The sequence below is a fragment of the Canis lupus genome, chromosome 28 (assembly GCF_003254725.2).
Source record: "Canis lupus dingo isolate Sandy chromosome 28, ASM325472v2, whole genome shotgun sequence".
Taxonomy (NCBI): domain Eukaryota; kingdom Metazoa; phylum Chordata; class Mammalia; order Carnivora; family Canidae; genus Canis; species Canis lupus.
The window spans coordinates 34,077,378-34,095,681 of NC_064270.1; the positions used below are offsets into that span (position 1 = coordinate 34,077,378).

The following is an 18,304-nucleotide window of genomic DNA, read 5'->3' on the forward strand; positions in this document are numbered from 1 at the left end:
GCCTCAGTTCTGCTCTGGTCCCTTGGAAATGAGAGCGATCCAGGTGGGGCTTCCAGACCCTACCCCTCATTCAGCTGGAGCAGCTCTCCTGTCGGGATCGGGTGCCTTGTGAATTCCCAGGGTCCTAGCCTCTGAGTGTCCCAGCAGGTTCTGCTCCTTCAAAGCATGTGACAACTTTGAGGAGCACTGATCTTCCCCATCCCCACCCCACCTCCCCGTTTACAGGTAGGGAGGCTGAGGCAGGCCAGGAGTTGGGTGGGAGGCAGGCATGGCAGGGGCACCAGCGCCCCCTCCCCTCCCTGCCCTTCCGACCTCCGCCTATGCGTGCAGCCCCACCTCACAGCCAGGTGGGCCCCGCCACCCTGGGCTCCCTCCCCAGCACTCCGTCTGGAGGCCTCACGGGTCTCATGGATACTGTCTGCGTCTGGGGGCTGGCAGGACCCGGGTGGTGTGTGGAAGTCATTTCTGGCTTTATTCTGGCCACAGTCAGCCAGGAGGGAGAAGAGGTGGGTTCATCTGTTTGGAACCTGCCAGTAAAGGGGAAGCATCAGTGTCTTCATACAAAACTTTGAAGGATATTTTATTTTTATTGGGAGGGGGGAGGTAGAGGGAGAAGGAGAGAGAGAATCTGAAGCAGGCTCCATACCCAGCGTGGACCTTGACTCAGGGCTCAATTTCAAGACTGTGAGATCATGACCTGAGCTGAAATCAAGAGTTGGCTGCTTAACCATCTGAGATACCCAGGCACCCCATCATACCAAGTAGTGGGTTTTCTGTTTTAGATTTTATTTACTTATTTAAGAGAGAGAGAACAAGCAGGAGGAGGGGCAGAGGGAGAGGGAGAAGTGGATGCCCCGCTGAGCAGGGAGCCCATGTGAGGCTCAATCCCAGGACCCCGAGATCATGACCTGAGCTAAAGGCAGACGACTAAGCCACCCACTCCCCCAACCCAATATAAGAGAGCTTAAAATAAACTCCTGTCCTGCCTCTCCACCTACCAGGATGGAAGCTCCTGAGTGCCTCCTGTGCTCCAGATCCCCTCTGCAGGCCTGCGAACACCTGCTCCCAGACCTGGGGGTGGTGGGCAAGCCGAGGGACCCCGGGGCCCCAGGGAGCCCAGCTGGCGTGTCCTGGAGCTGAAGTAGAAGTCTCCGGAGGGTTCTGTGAGCCTAGGCTGGGGAGGCTGGAGGCGGGCAGGGAGGGGAGGAAGCAGAGAGTTTCAGGGCTCCTGTGGACGGGACCCTCTGAAGGCAGGCAGGAAGCAGGACAGGCTCCCATTTGGCAGAAGGCCATTGGCAATCGGAGACGTTTAAAAACAAATCTTGTGGGACGTCTGGGTGGCTCAGCAGGTGAGCGGCTGCCTTCGGCCCAGGGCGTGATCCTGGAGACCCGGGATTGAGTCCCGCATCGGGCCCCCTGCATGGAGCCTGCTTCTCCCTCTGACTGTGTCTCTGCCTCTCTCTGTGTGTCTCTCATGAATAAATGAATGAAATCTTTTTAAAAAAGAAAAACAAAAAACAAATTTTGTGCCGCAGCTCCAGCCCCAGGAGAGTTGGGTTGGATCCGGCAAGGATTGGTTTGGACAGTGGCTCTTGACAGGCCACGTTGGAAGCTGTCAGAAGTCCTTTAGCTGCTGGGGGGTGGAGGGACTGGGCCATGAGGGGTTGGGTGCCTGGACTGGGCCTCCTGGCTCTGCTACGGACCGCCATGTGGTGGCTCAGGCCTCCTGATCTCTCAGGTGATGGCAAGAGTCTTTTTGGAATATTCCAGCATTTGCCAGGTCCAGGAAGTGGCACATTTCCTCCTTTGTGTAACCAGCCTGTAGGGTAAATATAGTTTTCTGGGTTTTAAATGAGAAACTTGAGCATCAGAGACAGTAGCAGCCTGGGAGTTGAACCAGGTATGTCTTTTTTCTTTTTTTTTTTTTTTGAACCAGGTATGTCTAACCCCCAGAGTCTCTACTTATAATCCCTGTGGAGCTTGCCCAGACTCAGTTTCCCCACTTGCCCCTGCCTCCCTGCTGCTGAGAGAGGTCCTGGGCACATGGAGCCTGGGGATATTGTGGGGGCCTAGGAACATTTTGGGGGTGTCAGAGCTCAGTCATGTGGCAGGGCTCCTCGTTGTGGCTGCAAGTGGGGCCCAGGCTGGAGGCCTGAATCAGGGCTGCAGAGAGGGGGCGGCAGGCACGCCCGCCCGGAGCAGGCTCTTTGCAGGCAGGCGAGGTGGGAAGGCGGGCCCTCCCGGAGCACCTGCTGCCTCCCTGGCCAGCCCCAGGCCCGGAGCAGACAGCGGCGTGAGCCCGGCGCTTCCCTGAGCGCTTCTGCAGTTGCATCAAGACGCTACCTACGGGCTACGCCTGCTGTAGATCCCGGCTGGGCTCTATCTCACCCATCGCACTGTCCCCACTTCACAGATGAGGCACACTGAGGCCAGGCAGCCGCGTGGCCAGCGTGAGGGCCAGCCCTAGGAGCCGAGCTCCCTATTCCCGGCTCCTATTTCTGTGCCTACGGCCTCTAGGGTGGGACCTGGAGAGATGAGCCGGGTGTGAGTAGTGTAGGCTGCGTCGTGAACAAACGCTGCTGGGCCTGTGTTGCCCAGTTATAAGCGTGCGGTTTATATCCCCACACGTACGCGGCCACAGAGCAGAGACAGGGGTGTGGACAGGGCTCAGATGTGGGGCTGTGGCCCAGGTGACAGAAACACCCTCTTAGGACCTGGCGGGGTCCTCGACCTCTGCTACGACGAGCCGTCTTCTGGGCACCGCCAATCCGATTCCCCTTCCTCGGGGACCCCCGTCCCCAGAGCCTCCCAGCCCGGTGCCGAGGGCTGGGCCCACCCTGCTGTCGCTTTTCCTGCGGTCTGCAGGTGTCGCCTCCGCGGGCCTGACCCACTCACAGCCCTGCCACCGCCTTCCCGCCTCCCAGAGCGTGGTCTCCCTGTCGCCTCCTCTTCTCTCCCCGTCGGGATTTTTTTTTTTTTTAATTTTTATTTATTTATGATAGTCACAGAGAGAGAGAGAGAGAGAGAGGCAGAGACACAGGCAGAGGGAGAAGCAGGCTCCATGCACCGGGAGCCCGATGTGGGATTCGATCCCGGATCTCCAGGATCGTGCCCTGGGCCAAAGGCAGGCGTCAAACCGCTGCGCCACCCAGGGATCCCCGTCGGGATGTTTTGTGGGAGAAAAGAGAGGCGCGGGGCTCCCGGGCTCCGGCCTGCACACGTCCCGCAGCGTCCGGAGAGCAGGCTGCTGCTCGGAGCCCCGCTGCCCCGCTGGCCCAGGGGACAGGTGGCCTCCCCGAGACGGGCGACGGGCTGGGCCGCGCCCCTCTGCCCTGAACCCTGCGGCTGCCCACCGACTGGTTCGCGACCCGGTTCTGGAAGAGAGCGGCGATGGTGAAGCTCTGGGGACTGATGCTCCAGGGGCCGGGAGTGTGGAGAGCCCTGAGGAGTTCTCTGGCTCCTTTCCTCCCCGCGCACCTCACAGAAAAGTAGGCCTCGGAGTGGCTCCCAGGGCCGTGGGAGAGCGGCCTGGATCCCGGGTGCTGGGAGTGCTCACCCCCGCGCTCCCCCTGCCTCTCGATTCCTGCCACAGGCGTGGCCAAGGAAGCAAGCACTTCCTGAGAAGTTTGTGCTACCTCCCATGACATTTCAAGGCACTTTATTTTTCAAAATATTGTAGGGATTGAGTTATTTTTACCCCGGCCTCACGGGGATTGGAGAATACGGTTGCCGCAGCTCGGGCAGACAGACTGCTAGTGTGGAGTGGTTAGTCACGGCCCCTTTCCGGGGCAGTTGGATGGTTCGAGGAAATGTGGCGGGCCCCCAGGTGTTCCCTGTGGCTCACCGAGCATCCTGAAACCCAAATGCCCTCCCTCCCCTGAGCTCCCCAAGGCGAGGGCTGGGGACGCTGGAGGGGCGGCAGCAAAGCATCTTCGGTCAAAGCCACTTGTTTGCCTTCCCATCCTGCTCCAGTCCCTTCAGGCCTCAGTTTCCTAATCTTTAAAAGGGAATAATGAGGGTAGCCCAGGTGGCTCAGTGGTTTAGTGCCGCCTTCAACCTGGGGTGTGATCCTGGAGACCCGGGATCGAGTCCCACGTCGGGCTCCCTGCAGGAGGCCTGCTTCTCCCTCTGCCTGTGTCTCTGCTTCTGTCTGTCTCTGTGTCTCTCATGAAAAAATAAATAAAATCTTTTTTAAAAAAGGAATAATGAGGGGCACCTGGGTGACTCGGTTAAGCATCTGACTCTTGATTTTGGCTCTGGTCATGATCTCAGGGTCGGGAGATCGAGCCCATGTCAGGCTCCACACTCGGTGGGGAGTCTACTTGGGATTCTCTCCCTTTCCCTCTGCCCCTCCCCATTCTCTATCTCTTTCTCTCTTTCCCCCTCTGTCTCTAATAAATAAGTAAATCATAAAAGAATAAAATGGAAATGAGTATTAACCCTCGGGTTGGGGAGAATAGAACAGCGTATCCTGCAGAAAGCATTCAGCACATTTCCTGGCACATAGTGAGTGCTCAGCAAATGCTGAGTAGTGTTATCTTTATGGGTGTTCCCGTCAGGGTGATTATTTGAGGAAACTGGCACCAGGATAACTGTGGAAGGGAGGGACTTGCCTTGCAGCTACTGGGGTCCATGTGTCACTGCAGCCTCTTCACTGCACCTCTGCAGCCGTGTGAGCCCGTTTCTGGGGAGATGCTCTGGGTGTGCCCGAGCTGTCAGCCTCCAGAGGCCGGGGGTCTCCCACCCGAGCAGGGGCCCGCAGCCCAGGCACGTGGCCCTACACTGTCCCTCCTGGTCCACGTGGCTCTGGGTCCCTGCCATGTGGTGGTGGGGCTGGGAGCAGGGGAGCCACACAAGGAGGGACCTTTCACTATAGTGTGGAGCCCTGTACGCAGTGATCTCTGGAATAGAGGGAAGCCTCTCTCTGAAAGAGAGCCAGCTTCTTCCACCAGGCACCCCTACTGTTGACGTGGCCCAGCCTCACACCCCGGCCCTCTTCCCAGCACGCCCTGTTCACTTGGTCTGCCCTTCACAGTTTGAGTAGATTTTGTGCCAGGGGACCCCGGGCTGCTGTGGCCGGCCTCTTGCACCCCGCTGCCCACTTTACCTAGAAAACCACCCGGTTTCCCCTGCTCCTGTGCTGCTCAGCAGCAGGGCTCTGCAGGCAGGGCCAGGGCAGGGGCCTGAGGGCTGTGGGGAGCATGCAGATCTTCTCTGACAGGCCCTGGTGGGCCCCCAGTCCCCAGGAGCAGCAGAGGTACAGGTATCAAGACCCATGGATCCGCGCACTTGGCAGTTCATAGAAGACACTTGTCCCCTCTCCTGTCCCCTTGAGCCCATTCCTAGGTCCTGGCCACAGGACTGGGCCCTTGTCCCTCCCAAAAGTTGGAGCCAGAGTGCTCCAGTGGCAAGCCACCTATGTCCACCCTAGACCCTTGCCCCAACAGATGGAAGCAGAGAGGGGGCTTCGAGGGGCTCTCCTGAGACACACTTGTGGCTCACAGTCCCAGAACCAGAAGCCTCTGGGGCTCCCGGCCTGTCTGTGAGGCTCGCCACAGGGTGACTTCCACTCGTTTACTGACGTAGATGTTTACAGATGATGTTCACAACCACCCTGGGTGAGATTAATGTCTCCCTATTCACAGGTGAGGACACAGGCACAGAGATGGGGTTGGCCACCAGCAGCGAGCGGCACTGGTGTTCTGTTTCCAGTCTGAGTGCTCGGGCTGGGGCTGTCCAGGGCAGGTGGTGCCAGGGGCCTCTGTAGGCTTCCCAGGGGCTCCCGCCCTCGTGGCATCACACAGACTGGAGAGCAGGTGCTGGGGAGCTGCCCTCCTGCATCAAGCCTCCTCGGGCCTTACCTGTACTTGGGGACCAGAGAGATGGGCAGGATGAAACCAGCGGGGGAATGGGGCAGTTAGCGGGAGCCAGTCTTCCACTGACTCCACCCAGCTGTGCAGCCCGGGGCTCAGCCATGCTGGAGGCCCATCTCTCCCAGAATCCTCTTTCTGGGCCTCATTCCTCCTGCATGCTGGCTTTCTGATGGCCTCCTTGCTCTGCCCACCCTGCCCACCTCACTTTCACGGGCCTTCCTGTGGGCACAGCCCACCTGCGTTTCACCAGTGGCATCTAGCTGTCTGTCTGACACATGCACACCCCACAGGGACCCAAGTTCATGACCCACCTGACGTGGGGCACTGCCTGAGGCCGCATCACCCACAGCTGGGACTGCACCTCCCTATCCAGGAGCAGTCATGCCCATGGGACGAAGCAGAGAAGCTCTGGAAGGCTGAGACTTGGGAGCCTGGGAATAGGAGTCTTTCTGGGCTCAGGGCCTTTATCTCAAGATGGAACATCCTGGATGCCAGGGTCCCTCACACCACGAACTCAGTTGCTGGTACCGAGCAGGTGCTGGGGTGTGTCTTCATTTCTCATCTGCCATGTGGTGGGTTCAGTGGGCCTGTCTAGGCTGGAACACAGCAGCACGGGGAAAAGCCATTTTTACCCCAAAGAGCCCCATCAACCCTGTCGGGGGTTAATGTTTTTGATATTGCTTCCAGTGGTTGGGTTTTTTTTCCTTTTTAAAAATTTAATGTAATTTCTCAGATTGTAAAAGAAATCTATATCTTTTTGGGAAAGTAGAGAAAAGCACAAAGAGGAAAATCCACAAAGGGAATCATAGTTAGCATTTTGTTTTCCTTCTTCCTTCCTTCCTTCCTTCCTTCCTTCCTTCCTTCCTTCCTTCCTTCCTTCTTCAAGATTACTTATTTATTTATTCGTGAGAGGCACAGAGAGAGAGAGAGAGAGATGGGGGCAGAGACACAGGCAGAGGGAGAAGCAGGCTCCATGCAGGGAGCCGGGATGCAGACTTGATCCTGGGTCTCCAGGATCAGGCCCTAGGCTGAAGGCCGGCGCTAAACCACTGAGCCATCCTGGTGTCCCTGTTCTGCCTGTTTCTTAAAAAAAAAAAGTTAAGAGCATGCTCAAGGAGTCACTTGCTCCAAGCGTGTTCCCGTCTCTGGGATGTGGTTGTGTCCTCACTGAATTGCAGCCTCCAGCCTCCCAACAAAGCTCCCTGGGGTCCAGCCTGGGGTTGCATCCTCCGGGGTGCAACCTGTCGGGAAGCTACCAGCCCAGCAGAGCAGGAGGGCAGGCTGGTGACACCTGCAGCCCTCTGCCCCAGGGTGGCCTGGGAGACAGAGAAGGTCTGAGCCAGGCATGTCCCTCCCCCACCCCTTTGTGCAGACAAAGCCCTATTACCCCATCGTGTCTGGAACCCCTGGGTGGGAGGAATTGTGCCCCGCTCCCCACATGACCATTTCATGGCTCTGGGCATGCCTGCCAGTCCACAGCCCCCAGGGGCCAGGAGCAGACTTGCTGGTGGCACGGTGGGAAGGACGTGTGGCAGATAGTGACGGGCAGGCTCCAGCATCCACTTCCACATACCTGTTCAACAAGTGTGTATGTGGTGGGTGGCCCTGGAGATCCTGGGGTGGGGGGGGTGCGTGTGCCTCTCCTCCCTGCCTTGCCCCTGCCCAGCCTGGTGGGGCACATGCAGCCCTGGCTCACCCTCCTCATGGGGTGGCCTATGCCCTTCCCCCCTCCCCCCCTTCCTGGACAGCGGGGTCAAAGGGCAGAGAATCAGTGCCCCTGAGTTGCTTCATCGGCCGGGCTAATGAGGGTGCTGAGTGGCCTTGCACACACCCCTGGCTACTGTCAGCCTCGGGGTCAGGGTTCCATCAATGGTGTCAGGATTCTTTTCATATTTTTAAAACTTACTCTTGACAGGTAACGTACAGAACAGCATACAGAACTTGGTCACGCTAGCTTAGGACGTGAACAGGCCCGTGGAAGCAGAACGTGACCAGCCTCCCTCACCCAGACCCCCTTGGGTCCCTTCAGTCACCAGTCCCCTGAGATAACCACGACCCTGACGACCTCAAACAGCAGAGATTGGTTTGCCTGTTCTGGAACTTTCTATAAAGGGAATCATAGCACACGTGCTCTTCTTTCTCATGGTCTCGGCCTTTTAAGGGGGGGGGTCTGCTGGGTGGGCGGTGGGACCATGTGGCGTCGTCAGGGCATCCGTGATCGGGCAGCGACGCTTCTCCAACGGTGGGGTTTTTCAGTCACTCTGCAAACGCTCCCTGACTGTTGCTCCTGCCAGAGGGACGCTAAGACCTGGCTTTGCAGAAACCTTGGGTCCGCGGGGCCGGGAGCTGGTGTATAGACAGTTTCTCCCTCTGGGGCTGGCTGGCACGGGGGCTGAGCCCACAGATGCAGAGCTAGCCCAGAGGGTGAATGGGGGCTCCCTGCAGGAGGGAGAGCCCGAGTGCAGTTCTGAGGGGTGCAAGGGAGTTTGCTGGGGGGACGAGAGCTGGGGGCAGGGCAAGGCCAGAAGGAAGAGCTTCGTTTCCTCATAGGCTCCCAGCCCTGCGCATGCAGCCACCTCCCTGGTCCTGCTCCTCTTGAGCCTGGGCCCAGGAAGCCACGTGCGGAGTCGGAGGCCGGAGTGGCCCTCCTGCCCGCTCAGCCCTCGAGGAGGCCCGTTCAGCACCACCCATCCCGGTGTTGGACCTGTGCGTCCATCTCCTGGGCCCTAAGCCTGCTGCACACCAGACGTGCCGGGATTCCCAGCGGCACCAGGAAGAAGCTGCTGGTCAGAGACCTCTCCCTATCTTCTTCCACCATGAGACCTAAGGGTTGAGACACATGCTTCTGGGAGGGGAGACAGCAGGTGCAGGCGGGGTGCTGCACGGGGGGCAGCTGTGACTCGGCCGAGCCTCCAGAAGAGGTGGGGGTTGGATAGAGGAGTCTCTCGAGGTCCCTCTGGCTCTACCTACCCCCTGGTTAGACGTGTGGTGTGAGTGACTGCAGGTCCCTCACCCATGGTGAGTGCGTGGGATGGAGGGTGGTGTCCCGCTGCAAGGCCTCAGGTGCCCAAATGCAGGTGGGCAGGGAGGGCAGGCGTGCCAGAAGGCAGGCCTATAGGGCAGAGCTGCGGGGGGGGGGGCACAGCTCTCTCCCCCAGGGGCCAGGGCTGGGCTTCAGTGGCTCGAGTGCAGAGATGGTGTGAATGGGACATCGGGGTAAGGAGCTGTGTGAGGGGCTGTCATCGGGCCCTCTGTGTGCCCGGAACCCTGGGTACTGCTCTGTGGGCAGTGGCGCAAGAACAACTGGCTGGAGGCCATTGGCACTTTTGCCTTGGACGGACCCTGACCTTGGCAGAGGCCAGGACACATCCAAGAAATGCCACTGAGTCAAGTCAGGTTCGCACCCTACAGGGGCCACTGATCTTGTCTTTGAGAGAGGAGCCCCTCCTCATTCCACCTCCAGAGTCTGGAGAGCTGCGTGGACCCCTCTGAGATGCCAAGTGCAGGCAAGCCAGTCCGCTCAAGCCAGCGTAGCCAGCATGTTGACTTACTGACAGGCCCTGACTTCACCTCTTGGCCGGCAGCCCCTCCCTGCAGGAGACCTGGCACCTGTTTTTATGTCTTATCACCACGACGTCATGTGGGGTGAGGGCAAGAATGTGATCAGAGCCGTGAGCACAAGCTTCGGCACGATGCCTGGCTGGGCTGGGCCTCCGCGTTCTCATCTCTGAAGTGGGGAGAAGGATGCCGACCTCACAGGACCTGACAAGTAAATGCGTCTGGTGCCCAGCCAGCCTTTGGTAGGGTGAGGCCATCTCTTGGCACAGACACCAGCACTTGGATGCCGATTGCGTGTGACCCACCCGTGGAGTTGGGTCCCATGGGTGGATGGCACCCGTGGAGGTGTGACCCATGTGCTGCCATGGTGCTGCATGTCGGGGCTGGCTCCCCGAGGGGCTGTGGCTCCCAGCCTTATCCCGTCTTCCTGTACCCGAGGTGTGTCGGTGCCTAGAGCCGAGCCAGAGATGGAGCTTCTCCGCCTTCTTCTGCTGGCGCCGCCCCCATAACCCCCCAACCCAGGGCAGAACGAGGTCCTCAGCTGCAGCCTGGCCCCACAGCCCTCTGGAGGAGGAGGGGCTCCTGTGCCCGAGGGAAGCTCTGGGGGAGAGGAGGTGGCTCCCTGGGAGCAGGTGACCGAGCCGGTGTGCACCCCTCTAGACATGCACATCCTCATCCGGACATGGGGGTATCCGATCACGCGGGCTTCGCAGGCTGCCGCGGAGTTGAGTGGGATCATGCACGTCGCGTCGAGTCGTGCCTGGCTCCCCATAAAAGTGCCACAGATGATCACTGCTGCGTCCAAACCAACTGTTATTTCAACTCACCTGTTCCCGAGGCTTCGTGTTGGTTTTCAGTAACAAGAAAATCAGAAACTACGAGAGACACTACTGTGGTTCCTGAATATTCCCCCAAATTGCCAGGTGTAACCAGGGTCTTTACCATAAAGGCTGATGTCGTTTTGTTGAGACTGAGGTGAGAAGCTCTGTTGGGGGGGTGGGGGTGGGGGATGCAGCTGCCTCTGCGGTCAGCTCGGTAAGTCCAGCGATGGACAGACGTCACCACGGCTCTGATGGAGCCAGGAGGCCGGAGGTGGGGCAGTGATGAGGCGTCTGTTTCGGGGGTGTGCTTGGAATCAGGGTGATGCCGGGTTGCCGTTCTCCGGGCTGGTGGGGAGGTCCAGGGTGTGTAGGACTCCGTGAGGGGCACAGCGTCTGCAGGGGGCATCTCTCGGAGCAGCAGGGGGTGGAAGGGACGAGCCACAGGACTGCCACCCTCTCCTGACCTTGGGTGGCCACGAAGGGCCAGGGTCGCTTCATGCCTGCTGTGCCTGGAGCAGGCTGGGTGCTGCACGCATCATTCCATTCCTGGCCGTCGGCCACTCGCATTTATCAAATGCCTGGCCCCTGCCAGGCACTGAGATGTACCTGCCAAATATTTGCTCAAATTATTAGCTAAATAATAAGACAGTGAATTATTTTGTTGTACTTGTGCCCGAGAAGTTGCCGGGAGAAGTCCGGAGCCATCCTAAATTCCTCTTGTGTCCTGTCCTGCCGCTGCCAAGCCTTCCTGTTCTCCCGCCTGAATATTTCAAGCCAGCCACCGCGTCCGCTGTCAGCGCCCCTGGCCTGGATCCCTGTCATGACCCCCTGTTCCCGTCAGGACGCCTTTGGCTGCAGCTGACAGGACGCTCTACCAGCAGTGGCCTCAACCCTCAGGGTAGTTATTTACCTAAGAACCCAGCCGGCGATCCTCCGACTCCGGCCTGGCACTGCCGTTCACAAGGGCTGTCTTTGTCTTTCTGGCCCACCAGCCTTAGTATCAGGGTAAATCCAAGTTTTCTAAAGCCTGAAGTTTAGACGGCATGGACAAGGGGGGCATTTTAAGAAAAAAAAAAAAAAAAGAAAAAGAAAAAAAAAGCAACATTAGGTCTAATGAATACAAAATTAGGTTCAAAGAATTGAAAACATATGTTCAAACAAAAACATGTACACGAATATTCAGAGCAGCATTATTCACGATATCCCCAAAGTGGAAACAACCCAGATGTCCATCAGCTGATGCATGGAAGACAAAATGTGGCGTACCCATACAGTGGAATGCTGTTCACCCATAAAAGAGAACGGGGCCCTGTGGCAGACGGCACCACGCACGGTCCTTGCAGACATGGCGTGAGGGAAGGAAGCCAGACGCAAGAAGCCACATGTTGCCTGGTCCCATTTATAGAAACGTCCAGAATAGGCAAATCTGTGGAGATAGAAGATAGATCAGTGGTTGCCAGGGGCTGCAGGGGAGCCAGAATTGGTGGACTGACCGCTTAATGGGTACGGGGTTTCCGTTGCGGGTGATGAAATGTTCTGGAAGTAGATCGTGGTGATGGGTGCCTAATGTTGTGAATGCACCAAAAGCTACTGAAGTGCACCTTCTGAGATGGTGAATTTTATGTTTTGTGACTTTTACCCCAATTTAGAAATGGCCTTTGGGGGGAACACATTGTCACCTCGTGGTCATAAGATGGCTGCCACGGTACCGGGTGTCATGGTCACCTTCAAGGCCGTGCCGGTGAGCTCCCCTCCCGTGAGAGTCCCTTTGTTTTTTGTTTTTTGTTTTTTAAGATTTATTTATTTATTTATTTATTTATTTATTTATTTATTTATTTATGATAGAGAGGCAGAGACACAGGAGGAGGGAGAAGCAGGCTCTATGCTGGGAGCCCGACGTGGGACTTGATCCCAGGTCTCCAGGATCAGACCCTGGGCCAAAGGCAGGCTCCCCACTGCCTCCCAAACAAGGCCAAACTCATCACGCCATTGTCTGGATGATTCTCCTAGGACAGCCTGTCCTAGTGCAGCCTCACTCCCTCTGGAGGCACCGGCCTTAGCGTTCCCGATGGCCTGTTCCTCCACAGCTGTGGGGCCTTGGCCGTGACGTTGACCATGATGGTGGCAATGTCTGTGAGGATGGCAGTGACAGTGGCTGGTGGGGACGGGGCACTTCTGCAGGCGGTGCTTTCTGTGCCCTTCTTCCTGAATCACCCTCCCTTAAAATTCAGAATCAGGCAATGCTCCCATCCCTGTTTTATGGACAAGGGACGGGGCGCTGGGTGGGACCAGTCATAGCAGGGCAGCAGGGCAGGTGGCTGGTGCTGGTGGTGACAGTGAAGGTCACACCAACACGGGCATCCTGTCCCCATTCTGCATCACCTCCAGTCCATCTTCCCTGGGAGGGAGAAGGACCTCGAATGCGCTCTCCATCACCCTGCCCCCTACCTTGAACACCCTGCAGTTTCCTGTGGCCTGTGGCGAGTGTGGGTCTTCTGTGTTCCCTTGCCCCCCGGCCGCACCTCCCCAGTGTCCCTCTCCTTATCACATTCCACAGTCCCTCTTGGTCCATATGCACATTTAGGTCTCATTCATACCAGTTTTTTAAAAATATATATTTTATTTATTTATTCATGAGAGACACAGAGAGAGGCAGAGGGAGAAGCAGGCTCCATGCAGGAAGCCTGATGTGGGACTCCATCTCAGGACCCTGGGATCACGACCTGAGCCCAAGGCAGATGCTCAGCCACTGAGCCACCTGGGTGTCCCTCATTCATACCAGTTTATAGATAATATTGTAGTTAGAATTTTGTGTTCTGCGTTGGCACTTAACATTATACCATCCATATTGTCCTTTTTGTTACGGTCTTTAAAATTTTCTCCACCGATTTGCCCTCCTCTCTCCTACCCCCACCCCCATCCCGGAATAATCTGTGTTAACAATCTGCTCAGCCTCTGTCTCTGCTCGCGCGCGTGTACACACCCGCAGGTACACATGGGGGTCGTCTTGTTTATCTCTTAAAGAATGGGATCGCACTGTTTTTCTTTGCACCTTGCTTTTCTCACTTCACATCCTGGCCACCCGCCAAGTGGGAGCAGAAGTGCTGGCTCATGCTTTTGAATAACTGCGTGCCCGCCCCTGGTGTGGATGCTCTGGCTTACTCCTCCAATCCCCCGTTAATGGATATTCGGCCTCTTTCCTTTCAGCGTTTTCCATTACAAATGAAAAAATATGCTTTCTTAAGCTTATTTTCATGTTTTAGAACTGTTTCCAATTTCTCACTTCAATGGTTTGGACTTTAGATTCTCTTAATGATTTTATTATTTCTACTAATGTACATCTTTGTGGAGAAAAGAGAAGTTCTGGTAACTGTGCAGCCTGTCCTTCCCGGTGTCCGCTGGGTGAGGTTTGAGCATGCAGAAGGGTGAGCCTTTATCCCACCGTGTCTTGGGGGAGGTTTCCACTCTGGGTCTCCCTGGGGCCCGTGCTGGGGACATGAAAAGCTGCCCTTGACCTTGAGGCCCCTGACCTTGGCTCCATGCTTGGTGATGCAACATTGCTGCAGAGGGGAGGCTTTCTGGCTGCAAGGAGGTCCCGGCAGGTGCAGGCTGCGCAGGCTGGTGAGGGTGCTCGCTCCCAGGGCTGTGGACGTGACCTTATTTGAAAGTCTTTTGCAAATTTAATTAAGTTGAGGCCAGGGCTGAGTGGGATGGGCCTTTAACTGGGCCCCTAACAGAGGGGAAGAGATGGGAAAGACACAGGGAGAAGTTGGCCATGCAGAGGCAGAGGTGGAGCGACGTGGCCACCAGCCCAGGGGCGCCTGGGGCCACCAGGAGCTGGAAGGCACAGGAGGGGCCCTCCCCAGGAGCTCTGAAGGGAACACAGCCCTGCCAGCACCTTGATTTCAGAGTCCTGGCCTCCAGATCTGTGAGAGAATGTCTCTCGCGCGCGCTAACCCCCCACGCCCGCCCCCACCCCAGTTGGTGGTGCTTTGTCACAACTGGTATCAGCCAGGCCTGTCCACAGCAATGACTGGAACAAATACGGGCATCTCGTCATTTCGTCTGAAAACACTTCAGTCCAGAGCCAGAGACGGGCAGGGCTGAGAGGGCGGGGGTGGGGGGGCGGCGAGGGGGCAGCCGGGCTGGGGGGCCGTGGGCACTCCTGCCTTGGCCTTCTCATGCTGGAGAGGCCTGTCAGACCCCCAGGTGGAGCCCCCCAGCCGCCGATGGTTGGGCCTTCGAGTCTCGAGCTCCAAGTGACAGACCAGGGGTTGGGGTCAACCACACAGCTTGTCCAGCAGGGCCTCAGCCGGACCCTGGCCCCGGACAGCGGGGTCTTCTCACTGGCCAAGCCACCCTGACCGGGAAAGAAACGAGAAGGGGGACAGTTTAGAATAAATATACGCATTTTCAAATGCGTGGCCTCTTTTCACCTGTAAGTAGCAATGTTGATTATCAAGTTGAGGCGTGACCGGGAACTGAGTCGAATATACAGATCTAGTCTAATTAGCTTTTTCCCACAAGACCATGTCCAGCAGCGCATCGTGGACAGAGAGCCCTCTGATGAGTGAATCTTATTTGTTAAATTCAGAAGCATAAGGAAAAGGAGGAACTGTTTCTGAGCCTTCCTTCTGAAAACCAGCTTTCTTTTCTTTCTTTCTTTTTTTCTTAAGCTTCGGTCTTATGTGTAAAACCTTAGAAACTCCTAGAAGAAACCACTTGGTAGTCTTTGCCCTTCATTGGAGCATAGGATGTGGGCTTCCTGCGGGGCCCGATGCTGTGATTGGCAGGAGTGAGCCTTCTTTCCCCTCATGGAATAGTCTGGAAGCGTCTGCCAGGCCGGGCCGGCTTCTGGCTGCATGAGAGGGCCTGGTGTCTGCGATCAGAGGCTCGGGTTTGAATCCTGGCTCTGTCACTGCCTGATGGGGCACTTTGGGGCAAGTGACAGACTCTCTGAGCCTTGCCTTTCTTGTCTGTGATTGGGGATGGTAATGCCTCTCTGTCGGCCGTTACGAGGATTAAATCAAATCAGGTTGTGTCTGTGAAGCGTCTGGCTTGGTAATCGCTGGCCGTGAGGGAATGGGTGGCACAGATGTCCTGACCTTGGGGTGCAAGGCAGATGGCCCGTCTCCTAGCCCCTCCCAGGCCTGGAGGAGGGGGGTTGGATGGACTCCTCCTCTTCGTGCCTGCAAGCAGGGCTTGAACACTTCTGGCGCTGGGGAGCTCATTTCCTGGCCGAGGGAGCCTGGTCCGCTGTCCTTGCCGTCGTCTCTGTACCGTCTTTCCCGACCTGTGCTGCTGTGGGGCAGGGGGCGTGTGGCTGACCCTGGCCCTTGCCTCCCGCTCTTGTGTGCTGTAGGAGAGAGGACCCATCCCCACTCTCCCTGTAGTACTTGTGTTCAAAATTCTGTGTAGGTGGAGGAAGGGGTGGTCCGGCTGCAGTAGGGGGGACCACCAGGTAAGGGCCCGGCCCCAGCATGCACCGGGCCCGCCCTTCCTGCCTGTGAACACGTGTGCACAACTTTTCCCCACATGCACTGGTTGTGGAGAAGGCAGAGTTGCTTCCCCTCTCCAGGCTGAGACTCTGGAAAACGGGCTGTGGGATGCCAGCTGGCGGGGAGGGAGGCCAGGGCGGCGAGGAGGGCCCAGCCGGCACACGCAGACCCGGGGGAGCTGAATCGCCCGCTCACGGCCCTGCCAGCACCTCTGTGTCCTGGGGTAAAGACTGTCCTTGGCAGCGAGGGGCCCGCCCTGTGCCCCACATAAGGGCTCCGTCTAGGTGGGGATCTCGAGCCCAGCGTGGAGCCCAACAGCCTGAGCAACGATCCCTGGTCTGAATCGAACTTGCGATCTTGGGTTCTCTCTGTGATCTTACTGGGCCTCTATTTCTATGTAACACATCTGTAAAATGGGACCACAGGAGCCACCACCTCCCCTGGTGCTGGTTTTCATCCTCATCATGCCCACCAGCATCGGCGCCCATCTGCCCCCCGGGGCTCCCGAGGAGACAACACCCCCCAGCCTCATTACCCCCCCTGCCTTAGAAACCGAGCAGAGGGGAAGGCCGGGTGACCGATGACTAGCTGGCCCATCCCCAGAGGGGTGGAGCCCTGTTCCCCCTGCCTTGCCACCCACCCCCCCCCCCAGACTCCAAGCCTGCCTACCGCCCTTCAGGCCCTGGACTCTTACCCTCCTGTGCCCTCTGGGTGGTCACACTCGGCCATTGACAGACATCCACCTCCCAGACTTCCAGACGCCCTCCGTCACCCCAGTCCCCTCCTGGAAGCCTGCTGACCGGGCACAGCCCTGTCCCCCACTGCCTCCCCATGGGCTCGGGTGGGGGTGGCACTTCCCTCCATAAGCTCAGGGAGGTAAGGGCCAGGGGATGGGATGAAGCCCTGAGCAGGAGATTCAGAACGGCAAGAGCCAAAGTGGGTAGAGGGGGCCTGGGACCCTGGGCCAGAGGAGCCACCTTTGCCACGGTGGCAAAAGTGCCAGAGCATTCTGACGTTCAGATGCCAGTGGTTCCCGCCTCCACAGGAGGAAAGTCCACGGCCGTGACAGGCCTGGGAGGGCGCAGGGGAGACGGGAGCTCCCACCCCTGGCCCCTGCTGGGATGCCAGCCTCCTCCCCTCGGAGCCGGGGCTCACACTGGGGCCTTCAGAGGCTGCTGTGCCGGGCCACCTGTGTGGTCTTGCAGGTCGTCTGAGGGACCCTGCAAGAGGTCCAGTGTCCTGAGGCCCCAGGACCCTTCTCATCCCTCCACTAACTGCAGGCACCTCCGTCCTCTCTCCCTGCTCTGCTGGGCTGTCCTCCGGAGCCTTTCCTTGCTGTCGCCTCGTCACCCGGTTCCCAGGCTGCTGGGTGGGGGTTCCTGGCACTCCATCGCCCTGACCCCTGCCCTCCTGCCCGCCGTGCCCATCTGCCCCCATGGCCTCCTCACCCCCCACCCTGGAAAGTAGGCTAATAATATTCATCAAGCCTCTCCAGAGATAAGGAGAGAAAGCCGTCTCCCCCTGCAGGGCTGAGCGTCCTGATCTCCTTGAGGGCAGAAAGGGGCCCGGGGCTGAGGGGGCCGAGGGGGCGCCGCGCCTCAGCGGCCAGGCCGGGCACAGCCCCTAATGCTGCGCACACTGCCCCGCAGGCTGGGGCCGCGCCTTGCCCGTCTCGGCCGCCGTTTCGAAATCAGGCCTGACCGGCTGGACGCGTGGCCACCATCCTTTGGGAGACGCCAGAGATCATGGGGCCCACCTCCCTCTCCCCCTCCCTCCAAACCCGCAAATGCCCCTGAGCCTGTGCAGGACCAGCCCCAGCATTTTAACAGCCCGACCCTGAAGAATTAGGAGGCCCCCTCGGCTGATTTATATGCCATGCGCTTGGGGTTTAATTGGAGCATAATTGTAATCCATATGCCTGTTAAGGTAATTACACTTATAAACCTAATATAATCCATAGATCAATGGGTTCCGAGCTAATTAAGGCAACTGTAATTAACATTTACAAAAAACCTTGCAATTACTGGGATATTCTTTAAGCTGGCCTTCCGAGCTGATAATGAGGCCGGCGCGGTGCTCTGGGGCCTCCTGGAGCTCTTGGCTTCTGCACCTCGGGCCTCTGCACCAAGTGCTCGCGCCCTACCTCCCGGGGGTGGGGTCGGCACCCGCTGGTACCACCCCGGGGCTCTGTGGCAGGCGCCCGGCCGATGACAACAGCACCAGGGGAGCCAGACCCCGTCCCCAGTGCTTAGCTTGAGTTCTGGCTCATAGACTCAGCCTGGTGGAGCAGCTCTGGGAGAGAGAGAACGAGATCAGCATGTGGAACTAAAAACCAGACCAAATATGGAGTTTCCTACCCCAGCCTCAGAAGTTTCTGGGAGGGGGGTGTCTACCTTCGGGCTTTCCTCCCCTCCATGCCCTGCACCTGCAGCCAGACTACACCTGTGTCCTCACTGCCCTGCGGGTAGAAGCGGGGTGGGACTGCCCTGCTCTTTCCCCGTGGGTGGGGAGGTGGGCCTGGTAGGTGTGGGGGGCTGCAGGTGGTAAGAGGAGA

The 18,304-nt window shown here is 58.1% G+C and overlaps 1 protein-coding gene across 1 annotated transcript in view; it reads left to right on the plus strand.

The window, feature by feature from the left end:
• LOC112672471 (phospholysine phosphohistidine inorganic pyrophosphate phosphatase) overlaps window positions 1-18,304 on the plus strand; it is a 126,860-nt gene that overhangs the window by 62,554 nt on the left and 46,002 nt on the right. The gene's annotated exons all lie outside the window — the stretch shown is intronic.